This window comes from Elephas maximus, chromosome 17 (genome assembly GCF_024166365.1).
Source record: "Elephas maximus indicus isolate mEleMax1 chromosome 17, mEleMax1 primary haplotype, whole genome shotgun sequence".
Classification (NCBI taxonomy): domain Eukaryota; kingdom Metazoa; phylum Chordata; class Mammalia; order Proboscidea; family Elephantidae; genus Elephas; species Elephas maximus.
This window is the reverse complement of record NC_064835.1, coordinates 16,253,191-16,277,473: the sequence shown is the minus strand read 5'-3', so window position 1 is coordinate 16,277,473 and position 24,283 is coordinate 16,253,191. Positions and strand designations below refer to the sequence as shown.

The window sequence follows — 24,283 nt, the reverse complement described above, 5'->3', positions numbered from 1 at the left end:
GTAGCTCTCGTCAGTATAACTGCCACTAATCCATCTCATTAATATCGTAGTGATAGGATTTACAACACAGAGGGAAATCGCATCAGGTAACAAATAGTAGACAATCATACAATACTGGGAATCATGACCTAGCCAAGTTGGCAGATATTTTGGGGGGACACAATTCAATCCATACAAAAGGTGAGGCAGCATCTCAGCCACTGGGTCCCTCCTGCTCAACCCTGACCTTCTAATGAAGTCTGCAGAGCGGTGGTGCTTATGGGCCACCAGTTCAGTCCCCTTCCAGAGATAGTCATCCCTGTCAAACAAATGCCAAAGAAAGGCCCAAACAGTTAAGGTTTCTTAGGTTACTTGAAAATGATACACAGAATTTGACTGGAAGTAGATAAGTGCTTCTCAGACTTCTGGATTTCAGGGACCAATAAAGTTTCAAAAATAAATTTGGGCATAACATTGGGTACTCACTTTTTAACTATTGGTGAGTATGGACATTAAGCAGAAATTCAAACTGCCATCCCGCCATTAAAATTATTTCCAAATAGAAACACCATATCAACCACAAAAAGACAGCCGGCACCGTCACGCAGGTGGCTCTCTGTCTGTAACAGCTAACGTTTAAAAAAAAAAAAAAAAAGTTTACTGAGGGTTAACTATATACCAGGCACTGTCCTAGGCATTTTACTAACGTTTTCTCATTTTATACATGGGCGTTATAGCGTCCATGTTTTTCTTATTCCTTATGAACTTGTGAAAATTTCATCATGGACCAGCAGCGCCAGATTACACGCTAGTGCTAAGGAATCACTAGATGAGGAGACTCCCCAAGGTAACTTACGGTCCTAGGAGTTAAAGTTGTATGAGCTTTAAACTTTCCACCGGATGTAGAGGCCTCAGGGCGTGGTCTTCTCTGCGGGACCCAGGTGATAAACATCTTCCTCTGAAGTTTTCTTTGGCCTAGTGGACCCACTGCTTTCTGTCCCCAGTTGACAGAGACTCAGAAGCTTGCAGTCTCTGACAACAAATGCAATGCCCCTGGTAAATCGCAACCCAGCCAAAGCTCAGAAGTTTCCAACGACATATTTTAGGGCATGGGAGATGAAGGAAAAGCAACCACTTTTGCAATCTGGAGCCTTTTCCCCGTCTACTTTCAAAACCTTAACATCCCACTATCCTGTTTCCCAATGAACACCGACCAGGTGGCTTAAGCCAAGGGGAAAAAATGCTGGGTTGAGTAACAGGGTATAAATTAAGTAATAACCCTTAAACAACCATTTTAAAAAAATCAAAAGTGCTTCCTAATTTCTAGATTAAAGGAAATTCATGGGGGTGAAGCCTTAAATAAGGAGCCCTAGTGGTGCAGTGGTTAAACACTCAGCTGATAACCAAAAAGTCTATAGTTTGAACCCACCAGCTGCTCTGAGGGAGAAAGATGTGGCAGTCTGCTTCCATAAAGATTTACAGCCTTGGAAACCCTATGGGGCAATTCCACCCTGTTCTATAGGGCCTGCATGAGTTACAATTGATTGGAAGGCAAATTTTTTTTCTTAAGCCTTAAATAGAAAGAGAATATAAAGGACTTCAGGATGCTGCCTGTGGACAGAGTGCCTTCTTCAGAAGATGGATAGGCAAGGAAGGTCATTAACTGCAAGAAGTCTCCCCAGAGACCAAACATGTCTTCAGAAAGAGGCAGGAGGCAGCAAGTGAGAGACTCCGTTATTTATTTTTCAGTGCTTAACAAAACAGTTCAAGGAGGCCCAATGTCAGGCCCAGAAGTGAAATACTGTATTTTGAAAGATATTGCGTTAGTATCTAGATGGAAGAGGAGCCAGGCTCAGGGATAGGATGTGGTTTAGCCCAAATGATTTTTGTTTGAGTCATCTCTTCCTGTTAAGGATCTTGCTCCCCTGAATAGGAAAGAAGGAAGCAATTGGAACTTCCTATTATACACAATACGCAACCGAAAATTTTCAAACTATTTCCTATTCCAAACAACTAGATATGAAGGAGGGAAATAGGAGACACCACGTTGTAGTAGAAGGAGCATTTCGTTGTAAGAAGAGGTTTGCATTGAAAGATGATGTCCTGGCCTCTGCATCGAGTGGGAAGTTTGAGGTTCATAGAAGTTTAAATGCCACGGGCTGGAGGTTTAAAAACCTGGCGGGGCAGTGGGGAGCCCTGGTAGCTCCACTATTTATCAACCACGTAACCTTAAGGAAGTCACTTATCCCTGAGCCTCAGTTTCCTTACCTTCAAAATGAGGTTTGTAGGAGAAGATGGCGATGCTCATAGAGGTTAACAACTTGGCCAAAACCACACACTAGTATCTATCTTATTGCAAAGCCTGTGCTCTTTTCTCTAACCACACCAGCTCTCAAGATGAGATCATAGGCGTTAGGGTGTTTTGTTAGGAGCCGGGGACTATGCAATTTCTCCCCTGTAGTTGTTACACACAGACGGCCCTCAGGCATGTGTCAACAGGCATGTCAGCCCACGTGCACATGTGTCCATGCGTATATTCAGATTACACTGTGCTGTACAAATATAAGCAGCTTTGTGGGCTGAGCAGCATGAGAATACTTAAGGAATAACGGGACAGACCCAAGCACTCTCCCAGAAAATCCAAAAACCCAGGTGGCTCCAGCCATAGGAAAATCATCCTGTATCATGGATGATTGTCCGGGCTCTGATTGAGACTCGCCCTGCAGCTGGCACTGACTTTCTCCCAACCACAAGTGGCGTGTGTCTCATCCTGGGACAATCGATCCTAGTCCCACGGCCGTGCCCCTGAAATGAGTTATTTCTAAAAGGCTACAGCAAATCCTATCTGTTCTTACTGATAACTATTCTGGGGAAGTCTAGGAAAAGTAGGCGTTTACCTTGAGGAAATGATAAAGAGGAGAGTGATGCTCCTGAGGGCCCAAGATGTGACCATCTCATGCACCCTGAAAAGGTGTTATGCAAAACAGTGAAGAGGGAGACTTCAAGCCCCTTCAGAAAGCTCCTCTGGGAATCCGCATACATTACTAAAGCCAGTTGCCATGGAGCCGACTCCAACTCCTGATGACCATGTGTCTGTCAGAGTAGAACTGTGCTCCATGGGGTTTTTCAGTGGAAGTAGATTGCCAGGCCTTTCTTCCAAGGTGCCTCTGGATGGACTTGGACCGCCAACCTTTCAGTTAGCAGCCGAGGACGTTAACTGTCATCCAGGGACTCTCAAACATTATTAGTGGGATGCATATAGCACAAACCTTTTTAAAGAACAGTTTGAAAATCTGCTTCAGGAATTTAAAGAAACTTTTATAGCTTTTGGCCCAATAATTCCATGGTTACGAACCTGTGCTAAGACATAATCTAATATAATGTATAAAAGTTTATGTACAAAAATGTTTAGTGCTGCAAAAACATTGGCACAAACTAAATTTCTCAAAATAGGAATATGGCTAAGTAAACTAAGATCCATTAATCCATACAATTAAACATAATGCTACCATTAAACACATTACAAGGAATTTTTATGACTTGGATAAATGCTCATGGTATAATTTTAACATAGTAAAAAGGATATAGAACTATAGAGATACTAAAATCTCTACTGTATAAATATATTAATGCATAGAAAAAAGACTGGAAGGAAATGGGAACTGAAATGTTAAGAGTGGTTACAGGTGATTGTTATTCATTATTTTTGTTCTTATTTTCCAAGTTTTCTACAATAAGTATGTGTAATTTTATTTTTTAAATGCTGTTTAAAAAATTACTTAAACCTCCAAGTGCTATTCATCCTTAAAAGGCTTTCTCTTTTACTTGAATTAGTGCAGCAGCCTACCTACCAGTTGTCTCCCTCCACTAGCCCTCACCCTTCCCAGCCCAGCCCTGCATCATCTCCAGGCTTATCTTCCTATGACTCAAAGCTGATCAGCCTGGCCCCTTAGTTTAATCTACCTTTGGCCACCTGCAGAGTCTCTGGGTGATATAAACAGCTTCTGCTTCCAAAAGGTCACAGCCTTGAAAACCCTATGGATTGCAGTTCTATTCTGCAACACATGGGGTCCCCATGAGTCAGTCTGCTCCATGGCAACTGGCTGGTTACTAGCTGTCTCTAGACTAGGAGATAGGGTACACACTTCTTAGTAGGACTTGCTGTTCCTCACACAAGCCACACCCTTCCAGATCTGGTATTCACGCCTGTTCTTCCCTCTGCTTAGAATGCCCTTTCCCCTCTTCTCCACCTGGCCAATTCTTACTTGGCCTTAGGGCTGAGTTCAGAGGTTACCCTCTCTGTGAACTCTCACCTGTGAGTCCTAAGCAGAGCTGGTTGCTGTTTGCTCTGCTCCCCAAATACTTTTCTTCATAGCTCCATCACAGCAAATATCACGTTTTGTTGTAATAAATGTATTTTAATATCTGTGCTCTTCCCCCACTGAATCCCACCCCACATTGCACCATATGAGTTGAGGGTGAAGTTTGAGATACCTCTTTCTTGGTATGCCCAGTGCCTGTCTCTGAGTAGTTGACCAATGATGAATAGATGAAGAACATGGGTGACTGAGTGGGACACAGGAGGCAGCAGACAGTACTAATGTCACAGTGCAGTGAATTACTTAAAATGAACCTTCTAGCCATAGTCTTTGTAGCTACCACCAAAAGACTAGATGGGGACTAAATAAGGTGTATGGCACCCTTGTGTGGGGGGGGCAGGGCCATGCAAATAAGGTGTATGGAACCCTAGTGAAGGGATTGGTCAGTTTCGCCATCCTGCTAGGCTTAAAATGAGCCATCCCAGATGTGTGAAGGGAGGATCTCACCACCACTAGGAAAGAAAAGCCAGGAGTGGAGCATGTCCTTTGGACCTGGGATCCCTGCACTGAGAAGCTCCTGGAACCAGGAGACTGAGAGAGAGACTCGGAACCAGGAGACCACGAGACTGTAACTCCGAAGATGGTGAGAAGTAGCGGCAGAGAAATGGTGGCAGCAGAGGCAGGAGACTGGTGGGAGACGGTACAGTGAGCAAGAAAGTTGACTGCCTTTGGGCAGGAGGCTTGCTGGAGGAGTAGGGTGCCTTCAGGCACTTGGTGGAGTTAGGTTTGCTGGCCCACAGAGCTAGAGCTGAGCGACTTCTGGGAGGAGGCTTTCTGGCAGAATTGGGTGCCTCCAGGCACTTATCTGTAGAGCTAAAAGAGCTTTGTAACACTTGCACAAGCAGGGCAGAGGACGAGTCGAGGGACTGAGAGAGTCCGAGGAGCCAGAGAGAGGCGTACCTAAAGTCACAGCTGAGAAGATGTCCTGATTAAAGAACCGTATCTTGAGCGGTCCTGAACCTGAATTGTAGCCTGTTACTTCCCTAATAAACTCCGTAACTGTGAGTATGGTCTGTGAGTTCTGTGTGGCCATTGCAACAAATTATTGAACCCAGCAGAGAAGCAGAGTGCCATGGGAGGGACAGCTGGTGTCACAATTGGTAAAAAGGTTGGAGAGGAGGTATGTCTAACCTCTGCCTCATAGGAATCACCCTTAGGCTGTTGATCTTGAGTGTCCTTTCCCCTCGTGAAGTTAGAGGAGGTCAGACACCTCTGCCAACCCATTTTTACAAATGTAAAGTGTTCTTGTGAGTTGTCATGGAGTCGATTTCAACTCATGGAGATTCCATGTGTGCAGAGTAGAGTTGCTCCATAGGGTTTTCAGTGCCGTGACCTTTCAGAAGCAGATCACCAGGCATGTCTTCCAAGGCACCTCTGGGTGGGTTCAAATCTCCAGTCCTTCAACTAGTAGTCGAGCATTTAACTGTTTGCACCAACCGGGGACTCCACTAACATCAACTAAATCATAGTCTCCATAAGATGACTGTGAGCTGACCTGCATTCCTTCATTCTTCATGTGCAGTGGAACAGATTAAATTTGCCAAAAGGAAGGGCTTTTCACAGGTTATCGCTGGAGTAGATGGGGGTGAAAACCTCCTGATCTAAGATGGACTGGACACTGTCTTTTTTGGAGGCTGGAAGGCAGAGAAGATGACCTCAGCCAGACCTAGACTCAGTGTATTGTCTGAGGAGATAGAGGGTGGGAAGCTTCGCTTTCCCCAGAGCCCACTGGGATTCAGCCACAGGCCTGGGCAGGTTTCCATGTCAGCTGCATTTCCAAACCCAGATCTGCAATTTGAACCTAAAGCCCTGCAGACAAAGAAGACTGTGTTAAGAGTAGGCCCAATTACTCACAAAACCCAGCAGGGCTCTTGGCTCCAAAACACTCTTTAGCATCTTAAATTCACATAAATATATATAAGGCCTGTGGATTCCCCTGGGAGTCCTGGAGGCCCTCGCAGCCAAGGCAAAAGCTCTTCCTTTCTGTACCTCCTCCCGGACACTCTGAGCCCAGCTGCTTCTGGTGAGCCCAGTGTCGGGAGGATACCCCACAGCAGGGGTCCGACGGCTAATTTCCAGGGTGCAAAAATAGACACTTTAGTCCTTTGAAAGAACCCGTCTGTTCTTCCCCTCCTCTCCTTTTGATGGTTCTTTATATCCAAGGTCCTGGAGTCTTGTGGGCAGAGTGAAGCCTGCATGGAAGGAGACAGCGCCTGTGTGAGGCCCTGAACTGGATGCTGCAAAAGCGAGGGTGGGGCACGGGGCAGATTACCCGATAAGCAAGGTAAACATAGTAAGTAAGCACCAGTAAGTGAGTACCTGTAAGCCCATGCTTACCTCGCTGACTGGGTAATCCGTCCCTGTCAGGGACTGTAAATTTGAAAAGAGGCTCTGATTCTGTAGGAAGGTACTGTGGGCTTTGGAAAGAGACAGATGCCAGCTGTACTGAGAAGCAGAATCTTTGATGTGGTTAAAAAAAAAAAAAAGGGAAATTGTTCACTACAGATGATCTGGTAAGCAAGGTAAGCACTGTGCTTTACTCTGCCTAGTGGATAATCCACCCTGGCATTTGGGAAGGGGTGGGAGGGGTGGGGAGAAAAGAGGACACCTAGGACTCTTTGTCCTTAAGGGACTCCTAATTTAATGGTATGTACAAAATAAAGAAGGAAAAACAAAGAGTAAAGACCTGAGACACAGCATGGATCTCAGAGAAATGTAAATGAACACATTAGCAGCACTTGGACCTCATAAATTCCATGAAAAAGGGGCAAGACTGGACAGAAGTGCTACTGGATCCGATCTCAGAGAGCTTCTTGGAGGAGGTGAATTTTGGAAGAGGAAGAGGATGGGGTTGGGAAGATACTGACAATTGGGCAGGGACAGGTGACCAGCTAGCTGCCCTATGCCCCTCCCAGGGGCACTGCAGAGCAGTTGAGACAGCAGGGAGAAAAGCAGCGTCAAAGATCCCTCAGTGTCAATGAACAGCCCCGCCTCATACCAAACTAACCAGCCTACCTACTAGGGCTGTTTCCAAGTCTGGAGGGAAAGAGGGGCTTTCAGAAAAAAGCCACGAAACCAAGCATGTTGAATCCCGCCGTCTAATGAGAGGCCGAGCCCAGTGAGGGTGGCTACCCCGGGTGCTCAAGCTGAGGCTGGAGTGCCCTGGACCCAACTTCAGAACCTGATGCCCCAGTGCTGCCCTGACCAGATATGTGACTTCCTGCATGAGTCAGTGAACTAGACAGGGCAGCGGATGAGGTCGGAGGAAGACATTATGGTGGCAGGTTTTCAACTCCCGACAGCGTCTTCAGGAAAGTGTTCTTAGAAAGTGTTTCTGCAGTCTTCTCTTGCAGGCCTCGGCAGCTTGGCTTCCCTCAGGCACTTTAAAAACAGCCTTCTGCTTCCTGAAGCATGACTAGTTAGTGTGTCCGTCTCTCTTCCCTGTGATGTGATGCACTGCCAGGTGGCTTTCTCCTGCAAAGGAACTCATTGCCGTAGAGTCGATTCCGACTCATAGCGACCCTACGGGACAGAGTAGAACCACCCGATAAGGTTTCCAAGGAGGCTGGAGGATTCGAACTGCCAACGTTTTGATTAGCAGCCAAGCTCTTAACCACTGCACCACCAGGGCTCCCTTGGAAAAGGAAGACAGGCAGATCTTTTCAACCAGGGAAGAGCTTCCCCTTTCCCTGAGATTGGCAACTCAAAGTCACAACAGATTAGATCAAAACAGGTGTTTTTCAGTCGATTCCAACTCATGGCGACCCCATGGGTTGCAGAGTAGAACCCTTCCATAGGGTTTTTACATGGATGTGACCTTTCAGGGAAACTCTGGTGGTGTAGTGGTTAAGTGCTATGGCTGCTAACCAAGAGGTCAGCAGTTCGAATCCACCAGGCGCTCCTTAGAAACGCTATGGGGCAGTTCTACTCTGTTCTATAGGGTCACTCAAAGGCAGTGGGTTTTTTTTTGGGGGGGGGGTGACCTTTCAGAAGTAGATTTCCAGGCCTTTCTTTCCAGGCACCTCTGGGTGGGTTGCAACCCCCAATCTTTCTGTTAGTAGTCAAATGCTTAACCATTTATGCCACACGGGGACTCAGGAAGAATCTTTTGAGGTCATTTGTTTCAACTCATATTGCAAGCCCGGCATGTGGAGGTGACTTGTTCAGAGCTGGGGCTGTGATCTGCAGTCATCTCATCACCACTACAGTAAGAGATGGCCCGGAGGGAGGCCACAGCACCATCTCTGCAGCCAAACCGGCGTGGCACCACTGTCCACCTTCCTGACCTGATGGCTGTGAAACCTTAAATAAGTTCTCGAACTTCTCTGAGTCTGTGTTTCCTCGGCTGCAAGAAAAGGGATAATACCTCTTTACAAGATGGTCTGTAAGATTATTGACGATGATAATAACAAATCTGTTACTGCGGAGTCAGCTGTGACTCATGGTGACCTTATGTGTGTCAGAATTGTGCTCCATAGGAGTTTTCAATGGCTGCTCTTCTGGAGTTGACCACTTGCGCCACCCAGGGACTCCATTAATAATAATAACTATCAGCTACTGAGCACTTACTATGTGCCAAGTGCTCCCTGAGAACCACCTGTGCATCACCTCAAAGCACCTAGTGCCGTGCCTGGCTCGCAACAATGCTAGCTGTGATTATCACCACACTCAGACCTGGATGACCTGGGTTAGTTAGTCATGGGCCTGCCTCACCTTGGCAGCAGACTTCTGCGATGATGAAACTCCTATGTCTCCTAGGTTTCTGGAAGTCAGGAAGCCCTACAAGCAGGACAGCAGTTCCCGCTCGGGCTGCACACAGTGACTTGCTGCCCCGCGTTCTCGCAATGGGGTAAGGTCACTGGCCTTGTCGTCCAAACACAGCCGGCTCTCCTCTTGTTTAAACAAGGCCAGGGAGGCAGGCGGGTGGCCTGTGGCTGGGGAGGGAGGAAGGATGAGGGCTGTTTGGGATTCCTTGCAGACTCTGGGCTATTGAAGCTGTCAGGCTGATACACAGGCGCTGTCAGCCTTGTAGCGCTTGGCATTCTGGCTGCTTCCCCCGATGACCATTTATAGTCAATCCCTTTGAAGAGGGTGTAGCCCTGGTGTTGCAAGGAGGAGGTGCAGCTGGAGGAAGGGCACCTGGGCTGGAGAGGCAGGGTAACTACTAGAAAGCTCCCTACGTCCAAACACTACAGGCTCCCTAGAATTTGGGCTCAGCTGCTCCCCCTTCAGGTCTGCGAGGTGAGAACAAGCCAGTTGGGGAAGGGAGGTTGGAGGGTGGCATGAATGGAAGGATCATGGCCATAAACCATATATTCTTAGTGGAGCTTTAACGTAGGAAAAGTCCACATGGCTTTGTGGCAGGGAATTCAGTCTCTAGCCTCCTTGAATTTTCTAAAATTTCACCTTGAAATTTAATTCAAGACTCTTCTATGCATGTTGGAAGTCCCAAATCTTTAACAGAGCTTGGAAGAAGGAAGACATACCAGGGAAAGGTGGTTTGACAGCGTTGACAGTCCAAGCTGGTGGCTGAACTGTGGTGAGTCCTGCCGCTCCTTTGCATCACCTTGATTTTCTACGGTGTCTGCTTTGTGTCTGTGTCAGAAATCTCACCTTCCATGTGAGAGACCCGGGTACGATTGCCCGGCATTACACCTCATACGCAGCCACCACCCGTCTGTCATTGGAGGCTTGCGTGTTGCTATGATGCTGAACAGGTTTCAGCGGAGCTTCCAGACTAAGATGGACTAGGAAGAAAGGCCCGGTGATCTACTTGCAAAATTCAGTCAACGAAAACCCTGTGGATCACAATAGTCCAATCCGTAGCCGATCATGGGGATGCCATAGTGCCGGGTAGCGTTTTGTTCTGTGGTTCACGCGGTCTCCATAAATCAGGAGCTGACGTGACAGCAGCTAACAGCAACTATAGGTGGACTCTGTTCTCATAGTCTCTAGGAAGATGGAAGGTTAAGGGAAGGGTTTTGAAAATGTCCCTGCAGAGTTGGTGCTGGGTTAAAAAAAAACCGTCCTCAGAGCCAGCTGTGTTTGAATTCCTAGTAACTCAGGAAACTGCAAATACTGATGCTAAAGAAGGAAGCTTGCTGGCTGCTGAGACCACAAGGAAGCAGTGCTTTGATGTGATCACCACAGACATCATAGACCTGCATGCACCTGCATCAGCAGGGATGCGGAATGATAATAATGCCCTTGTTAAGTATGAGAGGGATACCTAGGCAAAATGGATTGAATTGTGTCCCCCCAAAACATGCGTCAACTTTGTTAGGCCATGTGTGGCTGTCCTCCATTTTGTGATTTTCCTATGCGTTATAAACCATAATCTCTGCCTGTGGTTAAAAAGGATTAGGGTGAGATGTAACACCCTTGCTTAGGTCATATCCCTGATCCAAAGTAAAGGAAGTTTCCCTGGGGTGAAGCAAGCAGAGAGTTGGGGACCTCATACCACTAAGAAAGCAGCACCAGGAGCAGAGCGCATCCTTTGGACCCAGGGTCCCTGTGCCTGAGAATTTCCTTGACCAGGGGAAGATTGAGGACAAGGACCTTGCCCCGGAGCTGACAGAGAGAGAAAGCCTTCCCCTGGAGCTGACACCCTAAATTTGGACTTTTAGCCTACTTTACTGTGAGGAAACAAATTTCTCTTTGTTAAAGCCATCCATTTGTGGTATTTCTGTTATAGCAGCACTAGATAACTAAGACACTAGGGGTAGGTGCGGAAGGGATGGGCAGACGCGGTGATGGACAAGGAACATTAATGTTATGCTAGATTCCTGATACTGAGTTTGGGGCTTTATAGACACTACTTTGTTTTTTTAATGTTCATAACCCTGAGACGTTAGTTTTATCCTTACCTTAAAGATGAAGAAATTGAAGTTCAGAGAGGCCAAGTAAGTTGCTCAAGGTTTCAGACCTAGCAAGTGGTGGAGTTGGGGTGCATACATCTTTCCACTATGTCAGGTTGCTTTCGGCAGCTATATTGAGGGTGGCTATTTGTTCAGAGCACTCCTCTGGGGGCAGATGACATTGCTAGAGAGGATATGAAAGGATGTTTCCATCAGGCTGGTGTAACTGGAGAAGCTGGCTCTAGTCTGAGAGGTGTCTGTTTTAATCAGAAGAACAGCCTGTCCCATATACAGTATGGAATAACACTGTCAAAATCTAATTTTTCTGATTCCTCTTTCTAGAACTTTGTACAGATCACGACACTTCTATTAAGACATTCTTTCTTCCTTGACCAAATTTAAAATATACTGATTATGTTACAACATTCTTGGTTGGTTTCAGCAAAGGTGCTCTGGCTTTCAACATACCCGCTGGCTATTGGCCCCTGAACTCACAAGCTAGTCATTAGTCTGGTCCTCTCAGCCTCACCGCAAACTTATTCTGACTCTACTCCCAGGCTCTTATGACCCAATTCTCAATTCTGAGGATATGCTCAAGTTACTTTTATTAACTTTAAGAGTTTATTATCACGTTTTAAAAACCTTTTAGTGCAAACTTCAAATTCACTCGTTATCCAAATTTATTGAGCACTTACTCTATGCCTAACACAGGTTTCAATACTGGGAGCAGGAGAATGGATACCTTGTCTCTCCCATAAGAAGCAGGTACATAAACAAGTGCAGTGTAGTATGTGCTAAAACATCTCGGTGTTTAAAATGTTATGCAGTTAGCTACTCTCACCTAACTGGTTATTCGTTCATTAAAAAAGAATAACCTCTGCAAGCAAGTGCCTCCTTTGCTATGAGACCAGAAGAACTGGATGGTCCCCAGCTACCATTACTGAACATTTCGATCAAAGATTCTATAGAAGAATCCTGACCCAAAGGGGGAAATTCAGAAGAGAATTTCAAATTGTCATGGACTCCAGACATTCTGGAGCCATGGAGGCTGGATGAAACTACTGCCCTGAAATCATCTTTCAACCTTAAACCAAAAATATCCCTTGAAGTCTTGTTAAAACCAAACAATAGTTTAGCTTAGTAAAATTGTCCACCTTGAGCATTATACTCTTTTAAGAACTATCTATACAGGATCAAAGTGACAACAGTAACTGGAAAGATTAGATAGGAACCTTAGGGGGCAGGGAGTTTATGTTAATGAGGGAGGAATGACTCAGAAAAGGAGAGTGAGAATAGTTGTACAATTCAAAGAATATAATCAATGTCACTGAATTGCATATGTAGAAATGGTTGAATTGGTGATATATTTTGCTGTGTATATTCTCAACAACAAAATAAATTTAAAAAAACAAAATAACAATAATTATAAGGTCTATGTCAGGTACTACAGAGCTTTGGTGGCACAGTGGTTCAGAGCTCGGCTGCTAACCAAGAGGTCAGCAGTTCAAATCCTCCAGCAGTTTTGTGGAAACCCTATGCGGCAGTTCTACTCCATCCTATAGGGTCACTATGAGTCAAAATCGACTTGATGGCAATGGGTTTGGGTTTGGTTTTGGTTTTGGTTTTTATGTCAAGTACCGGGAAACCAAGAAGACTCCCTGGTCTATTGGGGGAGACAAATGAATAAACAGATAAATTATATGATACAAAAGGGCTAAATTTTTACAACAGAAAAGGACAAATTTTGGTAGACATATATTATGGATTGAATTGTGTCCCTCTAAAATATGTGTCAACTTGGCTAGGCCATGATTCCCAGCATTGTGTGATCGTCCATCATTTTGTCATCTAATGTGATTTTCGTATGTGTTGAAAATCCTACCTCTGTTGATGTTAATGAGGCAGGATTAGAAGCAGTTACATTGATGAGGCAGGACTGAATCTACAAGATTAGGTTGCATCTTGAGTCAATCTCTTTTGAGATATAAAAGAGAAAAGTGAGCAGAGAGACAATGGGACCTCATACCACCAAGAAACAAGAGCCAGGAGAATGGCGTGTCCTTTGTACCCGGTGTCGCTGTGCTGAGAAGCTCCTCTGTCGGGGAAGATTGATCTAAAGGACCTTCCCCCAGAGCCAGAGAGAGAGAAAGTCTTCCCCTAGAGCTGGCACCCTGAATTCAGACTTCTAGCCTCCTAGACTGTGAGAGAGATTCCTCTTTATTAAAGCCATCCACTTGTGGTATTTCTGTTATAGCAGCACTAGATAACTCACTCAACTCACTGCCGTTGAGTTGATTCCAACTCATAGCGACCCTATAAGACAGAGTAAAACTGTCCTATAGAGTTTCCAAGGAGCACCTGTCAGATTCAAACTGCCCATCTATTGGTTAGCAGCCACACTTAACCACTATGCCACCAGGGTTTCCACTGTATAACTAAGACAACATATTACTACTCAGTGGTGTAATGGTTAAGTGTTCAGCTGCTAACTGAAAGGCTGGTGGTTCGAACCCACTCAGCAGCTCCGCAGTAGAAAGACCTGGCAATATGTTCCTGTAAAGATTACAGCCTAGAAAACCCTATGGGGTAGTTCTACTCTATCACATGGATTTGCTGAGAGTTGAATATCGACTCAACAACACCTAACAACAACAATAGAATTGCTTAGTATTTTGCCTGGGGCAGACCAACCACCCAATAAATAGTAGTAGCTGTTGTTAGTATCATCATTATCATAATCACTTTTGTTGGCAAACAAACACTTGGTCAATTGACTTGGATTTTTTTTAAGACTGGGTCATTAAATGACTTCAAATCTGGGTAACATTGTCATTTCTCAGTTTACAGAGGGAATCTGTACCTAATGTGATTGGTTTAAGTGGCTTCACTGTACAATTATTTTGAGTAAAGATAGAAAAATTCAGCAGAGATGGTCTGGCTCCCAACATACCCATTAGCTACTGGCCCCTGAACCCACAAGCTAGTCCTTAGTCTGATCCTCTCAGCCTCACCGCAAGCTTATTCTGACTCTACCCCCAGGCTCCCATGACCCAATCCTCAAAACATCTGATATTAGCTTAGAATCTTCTCCTTCCCCTACTCCCCACACTCAGAAAGTTGCCAAGTCCTGTGGACCAGTGCTTGTCTAATGTGCACACAAGTCACTCAGGGCTCTTGTTAACATGCAGATTCTGACTCGAGAGGGGTCTGGAGTGGGGCCTGAGGTTCTGCATTTCTAACAAGCTCCCAGCTGATGCTGGTGCTGCTGGTCCCAGGACAACACTTTGAGTAGCCAGCTGTAGATTATAACTCCAAAGTCTCCCTTTCAAATCTCTTGCTTTCTCTTGCTCCTGCCACATCCCTGGCTCAGGCCATCCTTCTCTAGAGTCTAGGCCAAGGCTTCCGCCTCCTAAATAATCTCCCTACCTATAGCCACCTCTCCCTCTCTATCCTACAAACTTCTGCTAAATTAATCTTCCTAAAACATAACTCCCCACATCAGTTCCTGCTGCCTGACCTTCAGGGACAACTCGCTGCCTAGCAAACTGGATGTAAGTTAAGACAACCCTCTAAGATTTTGTTGTTGTTAGTTGGCATCAAGCCAGCTCCAACTCATGACGACCTCATTTACTGCAGGCGCTTCTCCATCTTAATGACCACTGGTGTGTTTGAGTCCATTGTCGGGGCTATTGTGTCAGTCCATCTCATTGGGGGTTTTCCTCATTTTTACTGGCCCTCTACTTTACCAAACATGAAGTCCTTTTCTAAGATTTGGTCCCAGCACTTTCAGTGGGAACTCTCCAGTTCCTACTGATTTATCCTACTCTTTATCTACATTGAAGTACATGCCCATGCTTCTTTGCTTGGGGAACTTTGTGGATACTCTTCCTTCCACTGATGTTTTTTCCCCTTCCAACTGTGGCCTCAGTCTCTCCTTCCCTCAGCACCCTCTCCATCCCAAAGGATAAGTGCATTTTGCCTACCCACTCCCCCAGCTGGAAATGATCTCTCCCTCCTCGAAACTGCCATAGCTCTTTGTCCAAATATTGTTACTTATGTGCACTTCTATCTTCACCTATGAACTGTAAGCTCCTTCAGCTCTCTCAGTAAACCCCATAGCATTTTTCTCAGGGTCTTGCTCCCAGCAAACTCTCAATTAATTCATCCCAGGTGCCTGGCAAGATTTATTTCCTAGTTTCTTTTAATGAGCCTCTGTTCTATCTGCATTATTTATGTTCCATTCTAGATGTGTTTTAACATTGTAAACAACCTCAAATCCTTTTTGGAAATTGGAAAGCTATAAATCACGAATAATCCACTGCAAGGACAGATACTCAGGACATGTTTGTTAAGTGGATAAATGGATGAATAAAGAGGAATGCTGTCTGCTCTTCCCACCCCGTGCCTCTGGCCCTTTTGCTCCTCTGTCCATCTGAAAGGCCTTCCTGCTTCATAGACAGATCCAGACTCCCCGAGGGACCAAATTACTGGGCTGAGGGCTGGGGACCATGACCTGGGGGGATATCTAGTTCAATTGGCATAGTTTATAAAGAAAAAGTTCTATATCCTACTTTGGTGAGTAGCGTCTGGGGTCTTAAAAGCTTGTGAGCAGCCATCTAAGATACTCCACTGGTCCTACCCTGTCTGGAGCAAAGGAGAATGAAGAAAACCACAGACACAAGGGAAAGATTAGTCCAAGGGACTAATGAACCACAGCCTCTACCAGACTGAGTCCAGCACAACTAGGTGGTGCCGGCTACCACCACCGACTGCTCTGACAGCGATCACGATAGAGGGTTCCGGAAAGAGCTGGAGATAAATGTAGAACAAAATTCTAACTCATACACGCACACACAAAAAAAGACCAGACTTACTGGTTTGACAGAGACTGGAGAAACCCCAAGAGTATGGCCCCTGGATACCCTTTTACCTCAATACTAAAGTCATTCCTGAGGTTCACCCTTCAGTCAAAGATTAGACAGGCCAATAAAACAAAACAAGACTAAACGGGCACACCAGCCCAGGGGCAAGGAGGAGAAGGGACAGGAAAGCTGGTAACAGAGAACCCAAAGTCAAGAAGGGCAGAGTGTTGACATGTCATGGGGTTGGCAACCAATGTCACAAAACAATATGCATATTGTTTACTGAGAAACTAATTTGCTCTGTAAACTTTCATCTAAATCACAATAAAAATAAAAAAAATTAATAAAAGGCCTTCTGCAGCTCTTCAGAATCTTGCTCAGCTCTAAAACCCAGGGTACTCTCCAGCTTCTCCAGGAACCTCCCCCCAGAAGATGGAGCTGTTCTGTGGTATCCAGCGGCATCCGGTTTAGTATCGTCCACTAGATGGTGAGCGCCTTCGTGTCAGGGGCCACATGCTCCACATTCTTACATCTCTCATGTTGCCGACACCATGCTTCTCCATCCAGGCTGCATATCAACACCTCTGTGGAACTTTGTAAAAACTCAGGAGCCCGGACACCTCCATCCCACACCAGATCTACCGAATCACACTTGAGCGTGCATCCTAAGCACGTGGAGGCTTGTTAAAACACAGGTGGCTGGGCCCCACCCCCAGAGAATTTGTATCTGAAACAAGTTCCCAGGTGATGTTGACATTGCTGGTCTTTGGTGACCACTGCTATAGCAGGTGAGGCCCAGTATTTAAAGGAAAAAAAAAAAAAATCATGGTGCTTCTTACATGCAGACTGAGAATGACTGATTTAGCACATTGTAGTGGCTTGGTAAATATTTAATAGATTAAATGATTTGTTTTATCTACCTTAGTTCTATGAGGCATTGGTAGTTTGGTGGTAGAATTCTCACTTCCCATGTGGGAGACCCAGGTTCAATTCCTGGCCAGTGCACCTCATGTGTGGCCATCGCCCGTGTCGTTGGGGGCTTGTGTGTTGCTGTGATGCTGAACAGGTTTCAGCAGAGCTTCCAGACTAAGATGGGCTAGGAAGAAAGGCCTGGCAATCTACTTCCAAAAACCAGCCAATGAAAATCCTATGGATCACAATAGTCCAATCCCATTGTGCATGGAGTCACCATAACGGGAGGGCCAACTCAACAGCAGCTAACAGCAACAATAACCTTACTTTTACCCCCCCAAAGAGGTTATAAGTAATTGCATTGGAATCTGTGGGTGCTGCAAACAGGTAATGTGCTCTCCTGCTAAACAAATTGTTGGAGGTTCAAGTTCACCCAGAGGCATCTTGGAAGAAAGGCCTGGTGATCTACTTGTGAAAAATCAGCCATTGAAAATCCTATGGAGCACAGTTCTACAAGAACATACATGGGGTCAGACTAAATTTGTGTTGGAGACTGTCTTAGGCCTGGCTCTCTAGAGAAGCAAAACCAGTGAACTGTGTATGTGTGTGTGTATGAAGAGAGAGATGGAGAGATTTATATCAAGGAAATGGCTCACAGAATGTAGAAGGTGGAAAATCCCAAGTCCGTGCATGAGGCATCAGGCTGGAGGCTTCTCCTGACTCATAGCTCCAGGGGCTGAGAACCCAAGATTGGCAGGTGAGATGGCAGGCCACTGGCTCATGGGCTGCAGAGGCTGATGAATCTAAGATCAGCAGGTAAGATGGCAGGCTGCTGGCTCAACTCCCAAGAATTGGAATTCAGATGATGATAGAGCTGAATATAGAATCCACAGCGAGCAAGAGCCAGCAAGCTTTGCCAAGAAGGCCACATGTATTGGATACAGACCACACCCCCAAGGAAACTCCCTTTCAACTGTTTGGCTGCTCATAACAGATCTCATCATGGAGATGATTACATCATAACAGATCTCATCATGGAGGTGATTACATCATTACATAATTGACAAACTACATCATAACTGCCAAACCACTGAGAATCATGGCCCAGCCAATTTGACACACAACCTTAATTATCACGGAGACCAAGTCTTAAACTACTTCTCTTGTAAATTCCATAGGGTGGGGCCAGGGCTGGCTACCAAGTGAGCGCCAAGGAAATACATCTGGAGGAGCGCCTGTCTTTCCTGGCCCTCTTTAGTGTTGCTGTCTAGGGAAAGCCAAACAAAAAAAACCAAACCCATTGCCATTCAGCCGATTTCTAATCACAGTGACTCTATAAGACAGAGTAGAACTACTGCATAGGGTTTCCAAGGAGTGCCTAGTGGATTCAAACTGCTGACTTTTTTTTTTTCCTAGTTTTGTGTGTGTGTGTGTGCCTTAAACGAAAGTTTACAAATCAAATCAGTCTTTCATATAAAAACTTATACACACCTTGCTATGTACTCCTAGCTGCTCTCTCCCTAAAGAGGCAATACATTCCTCCTCTCCACCCTGTACTCTGATGTGCATTCACCCAGCTCCTGTTCCCCTCTGGTTTCTCATCTCCCCTCCAGACAGGAGCTGCCCACATAGTCTCATGTGTCTACTTGAGCTAAGAAGCTCACTCCTCACCAGAATCATTTTCTGTCTTATAGTCCAGCCCGATCCCTGTCTGAAGAGTTGGCTTCGGGAATGGTTCTAGTCTTGGATTAACAAAGGTTCGGGGACCATGACCTCCGGAGTCCTTCTAGTCTCAGTCAGACCATTAAGTATGGTCTTTTTACAAGAATTTGAGGTCTGCATCCCACTGTTCTCCTGCTCCATCAGGGATTCTCTGTTGTGTTCCCCATCAGGAAACTGCCGACCTTTTGGTTAGCAGCCAAACTCTTAACCACTGTGCCACCAGGGTTTCCAAAGAAAGCTAACCTTGCCTGTTTCAATCAATAAACAGGAGGTCTATAAACTTTCACCTCATGCACAATAAAACATTAAAAAAAAAATAAATCGGAAGAGGGCAAGGGCTTTGTCAACTTCTTTGAAGAATCTATGCCTGAGATGTTTACGGGGAAGAGGTTTCCAAGGAAGAGAACTGAAGTGCGGCCACGCCATTCTACCCACCTTAGGAAATCAGTAAATCAAAGTCCTGCCTCTAACCTGGGCCATCCCAGGTAACTCAGCACAGCCCTACTCCCAAGATTCTTTTGCTGCTGTGCAGTCTAATTTCCCTTTGAAATGAACGGTCGGTGTTCACGTGAGCCAACGTTTAGTAAATTGTTAAAAAGTGCAACAAAGCCACTCAGCAAAATATGCTTCTGAGAACTGTCCTTCTCAAAATATCCTAGTAAAGAAATTCAGCTTACGGCGGCATAGCTGGATTATAGAAATAAATCCTTATTCCCTAGATCTGTTTTGTGGTTTTCCAAGCATTTAATGGCTTGTTACAAACACAAAGTCATCTTCATCAGGCAGGAGGTCTTAATGACAAGCAAACATGGTGGTGGATAGAAAATAACTTGATAAATTCCTTATTTTTTCCCTTTTGGGTGAGAAATTGAAAGTAGTTCTTTTAAAGCAACAATTACTAATTGACTGAACTATTTGCAGGGAATTATGGAGAACTCTGGGCATCACTTCCCTCCTCTGGAGGCTTCCCGGCACCGTGACCCGGGCCCAGGCAGCCACCCTCCATGTGCCCCCCGGCACACCTGCTCCTCCCCCCATAACAGCAAGTACCTCACTGTTGTCATTTTCAGTTGGCCAGCTCCTATTCTGCTAAGCATGAGGTAATTATCTCAAGATTGAGGCAGTAGAGAAAAGATAAAAGGAACGATAACTGACACAGCGCACCAATTGTAAGCATTTGTTGATTCTGGCAAGCTACACATTCTTATTCCAATATTACACACACAAATGTTTCTCACACCTGTGTGGAGGATATCATTTGCTGCCTGCAAGCCTGGAGACCAAATGAGATAGGAAGAGACACCTGGTCTCTCGTTTTTCCATTTCCTTCATATAATGCACAAGCTTGCCCACTGGTGGGACCACCTAGCTCCATCTTCCCAGTGAACCAAAGGCTCTCACATGGGCTAATCCGGTAATCTGGTGTGAGCACTTTCTGGAATATATGCAGGCTGATATTTACCTTCTCAATGAAGAGCAGTTGCCATGGAGCCTATTTTGACTCATGACAACCCCATGTGTGTCAGAGTAGAACTATGCTCTACAGGGTTTTCAATGGCTGGCTTTTTGGAAGTAGATCCCCAGGCCTTTCTTATGAGGCACCTCTGGGTGGACTCGAACCTCCACCCTTTCGGTTAGCAGCTCAGTGCATCAACTGTTAGCACTACCCATGGACTCCATTGAAAGTAGCTGTTAAACTTGGTATTGATAAGTGCCTTCAAGTCAATTTTCAACTCATAGCGACCCCACGTGACAAAGTAGACCTGCCCCATAGGGGGCTTTCTAGACTGTAATTTTTACGGAGAAGTTGGCCACATCTTTCTCCCACGGAAATGCTGGGTGGGTTCAAACTGCCAACCTTTCTGTTAGCAGCTTCCTAGCTGTTACATAGTTCCCGGGAAATATTGTCTTTTTTTTTTTTTAAATGGGCTTTCCAGATACCGTTTTAACCATTTTTTTGTAGTGCACACACATCCATATTTAAGGGCATTCATCCCTATAATGCTTTGACAGGTCTTTGGTCTTCCCTGCATTTTCCAAATGTTTTAAAACCAGGCCTGTGTATCAACTACTTTGTAAACTCCTTAAGGGAATGACTATCTTTTATATTTGAATCCTCAGTGCCTAGAGCAATACTAGGCAAAGTCATAGCTAGTATTTACTGAACGTTTCTCTGTGTCATACACTGCTAAGCCATCTTATTCAATCCTCATAGCCACCCTGTGTGCTGTGTATTATTAGCACCACACTTTGTAGATGGCAAAAACCCAGGTCTCAGGGGGATTAAATAACTTGCCCAAGTTCCCAGGAAGAGAGGTCTGGTGAGCTGCTTCAGAAAATCAGCCAATGAAGACCCTATGGATCACAATGGTCTGATCAGAAACTGATCCTAGGGGTGGCACAGAATAGGGCAGCATTTTGTTCCATTGTGCATAGGGTTGCCATGAGTTGGGGCCGACTTGATGACAGCTAACAACAACCAAGTTCACACAGTTCTAGGTGATAAAGCAGATTTCGAACCCAAGTCTGTCTAATTCCAAAGCCCCCGTGGTTAACCAAGCATAACACAAGGTGGAGCTAATCCTGAATTAAGGAACTGTAAATATTCCGTCTATCTGTCTGTCAGTTTGTCATACTGACAAACTGTGATACATGTTGCTGTGATGCTGGAAGCTATGCCACTGGTATTTCAAAGACCAGCAGGGTCACCCAAAGGCAGGTTTCAGCAGAGCTTTCAGACTAAGAAAGACTAGGAAGAAAGGCATGGCAATCTACTTCTGAAAATCAGCCATGAAAAACCTATGGATCACAATAGAATATTGTCTGATCTAGTGCTGGAAGATGAGCCCTGTTATGGATCGAATTGTGTCCCCCAAAAATATATGTTGTAAATCCTAACCTCTAGGCCTATGGTTCTAATCCCATTTGGGAATGGGTTGTCTTTGTTACATTAATGAGACTGGATTAGTGTAGGGTGTGTTTTAATCAATCTCTTTTGAGATATAAAAGAGATTAAATGAGCAAGCAAAAGAAGCAGAGTTGGGAGAAGAGAGATGCCAAGTGTATGAAGATTGCCCAGGAGCAGAAGCTCAGAGAGACAAGGGCCTTCCTCTAGAGCTGACAGAGACAGAAGCCCTTCTCCTAGAGCCAGCACCCTGAATTCAGACTTCTAGCCTCCTAAACTATGAGAAATACATTTCTGTTCATTAAAGCCATCCATTTGTGGTATTTCTGTTGTAGCAGCTCTAGATAACTAAGACAAGCCCTCGTGGTTGGAAAGCACTCAAAATACACAGTGGCCACAACAATGGGCTGGAGCATGAAGATGGTATAGGATTGGGCAATGTTTCATTTTGTTGTACATGGGGTCACCATGAATCGGAGCCTACTTGACAGCAACTAGCAACAACAACAAATATTTAGGTAGTCTCACTGACTTTATGATTTACTGCAATGCTAAAATAATATACCTGGCAGCATAAGACATATGAGAAAATAGCAAGCAGCTTCTTTTATGGAGGACTGGATAGGAGAAGGGGTATATTCGGGGCCGAAAGACAGCTGCCAGTATAGCACTGTCCCTGGAGTTTGCGAGTCTGATTTCTAGCGGTGGAGCTGGGCACTCAAACCTTCTACCAGTTGCGTGAATTCTCCACCATTGCTCTTGCTCTCAAATCTCTTCTCAAGGTGAGAGGCATTGTATCAAGGCTGCGGTATCATATTATCTAAGAGCTAGCTAACTCATTAAAGGGGATTGCTTTCGCTGATGGGTAGAAGGGCAGGCTATAATTGGAAGGGCATTTGGAGGCTGAGAAGCAATTACGTGACTTGCCTAATATTCCAGAGTGAAGCAGTGGCTGATATTAGAGCCCTAATCTACTGACCTTGCAGTCACGGGGCAAATTAACCAGTAAGCAAGGTATGCACAGGCTTAATTATGTTTACTTACTAACCTGTAGTGCACAATTTCACATAGGTTTCACCACATTAAAGATCAAAACAGGAGAAATTGTGCGCTACAGATTAGTGAGTAAGCGCAAGTACGTGTGTACCTTGCTTATTGAGTAACCTGTCCCTGCTTGCAGTCCAGGGCACTTCGCCTTATACCATTCTTCCTACCCTGACAAAGGTTTCCTAGGGATAAAACGTGTAGATGCAGTGTTGAGTACTTTTCAGGTAGCATGAGTGAGGTATGGGAAAGCCCGTGAGACGAAACCTGGGGTTCTACACAGAAAGGACCAAGTAAGGAGGACTAAATAATTTATTAAATAAGAAATGGCTGCTGGGAGGGCAGTGGCACTGTGCTGAGTCAGTTTTGCCATCTGCCTGAGAAGAAGGCGAAGGCTTTGCTCTCTCCCCTGGCCCTGAAGGGGAGGAGAACAATCCAAATACCAGAGTTCCAGGCTCTGCTCCATCAGGTAAGTAAGTACTCACTCAACCTTTCTGGCTCTTCAACATAAAGAAAACAAAAATCCTCGCAACTGGACCAATAAGCCACATCATGATAAACGGAGAAAAGATCGAAGATGTCAAGGGTTTCGTTTTACTTGGATCCACTATCAACACCCATGGAAGCAGCAATCAAAAAATCAAAAGCCATATTACATTGGGCAAAGCTGCTGCAAAAGACCTCTTTCAAGTGTTGAAAAGCCAAGATGTCACCTTGAGGACTAAGGTCTGCCTGACCTGAGCCATGATGTTTTCAGTCACCTCCTATGCACATGAAAGGAGGACAATGAATAAGAAAGGCTGAAGAAGAATTGACGCCTTTGATTTGTAGTGTTGGCGAAGAATATTGAGTATACGATGGACTGCCAAGAGAAGGAACAGATCTGTCCTGGAAGAATTACAACCAGGATGCTTCTTAGAAGCAAGAATGGTGAGACTACATCTCACATACTTTGGACATGTTATCAAGAGGAATCAGTCCCTGAAGAAGGATCATGTTAGTAGAGGGTCAGCAAAAAAGAGGAAGACCCTCAATGAGTTAGACTGACACAGCGGCTGCAACAATGGGTTTAAGCATAACAACGATTGTGCGGATGGCACAGGACCAGGCAGCATTTCATTCTATTGTACATAGGGTCACTATGAGTTGGAACCGCCTTGATGGCGCCTAACGACAATAACAACACTGAGTGATTTCTAAGATAGTCTAGCTCTGACACTCTAGGTTTCACCTGAACTGGGATTATGTGAGGTTAGGACTGAAGTCCTAAATCTATTCCAAATATGCCACCTGGCTGGGGCTACACTGTGACAATCGCCTCTCCAGGTTTCTCTGCACTTTAATTTTGGAAATCAGAGCCAGCAGACAAATTGGTCCCAGGTTTTTTAACCTCTGGGATTTTTCCATTCTCCCAGGAGTAAGTGTGTCTCCCAGAGTTTCTGCTCCTACAGCTGTTAAACATTCATTTAGTTGTGAACATCAGGCACTGAATAGAAATCAAAACCAAAATAATTTATTAGCAAAGCAAAAGATAGGAACCGGGAAAAGAAAGTTTCAAGAGGCAATATCCTTGGAGGTTCCCTGAAGCCGCATGCACTGCTGCTGGGGATGAGTAGCAAACGT

At 45.2% G+C, this 24,283-nt stretch overlaps 1 protein-coding gene and 1 non-coding gene across 2 annotated transcripts in view; both read left to right on the top strand.

The window, feature by feature from the left end:
* The window catches only part of CLMP (CXADR like membrane protein), a 134,650-nt gene that overhangs the window by 29,229 nt on the left and 81,138 nt on the right, over positions 1-24,283 (top strand). The gene's annotated exons all lie outside the window — the stretch shown is intronic.
* On the top strand, positions 17,012-17,082 carry TRNAG-CCC (transfer RNA glycine (anticodon CCC)). The gene has a single exon. It is a non-coding gene; the product is annotated as a tRNA-Gly (tRNA).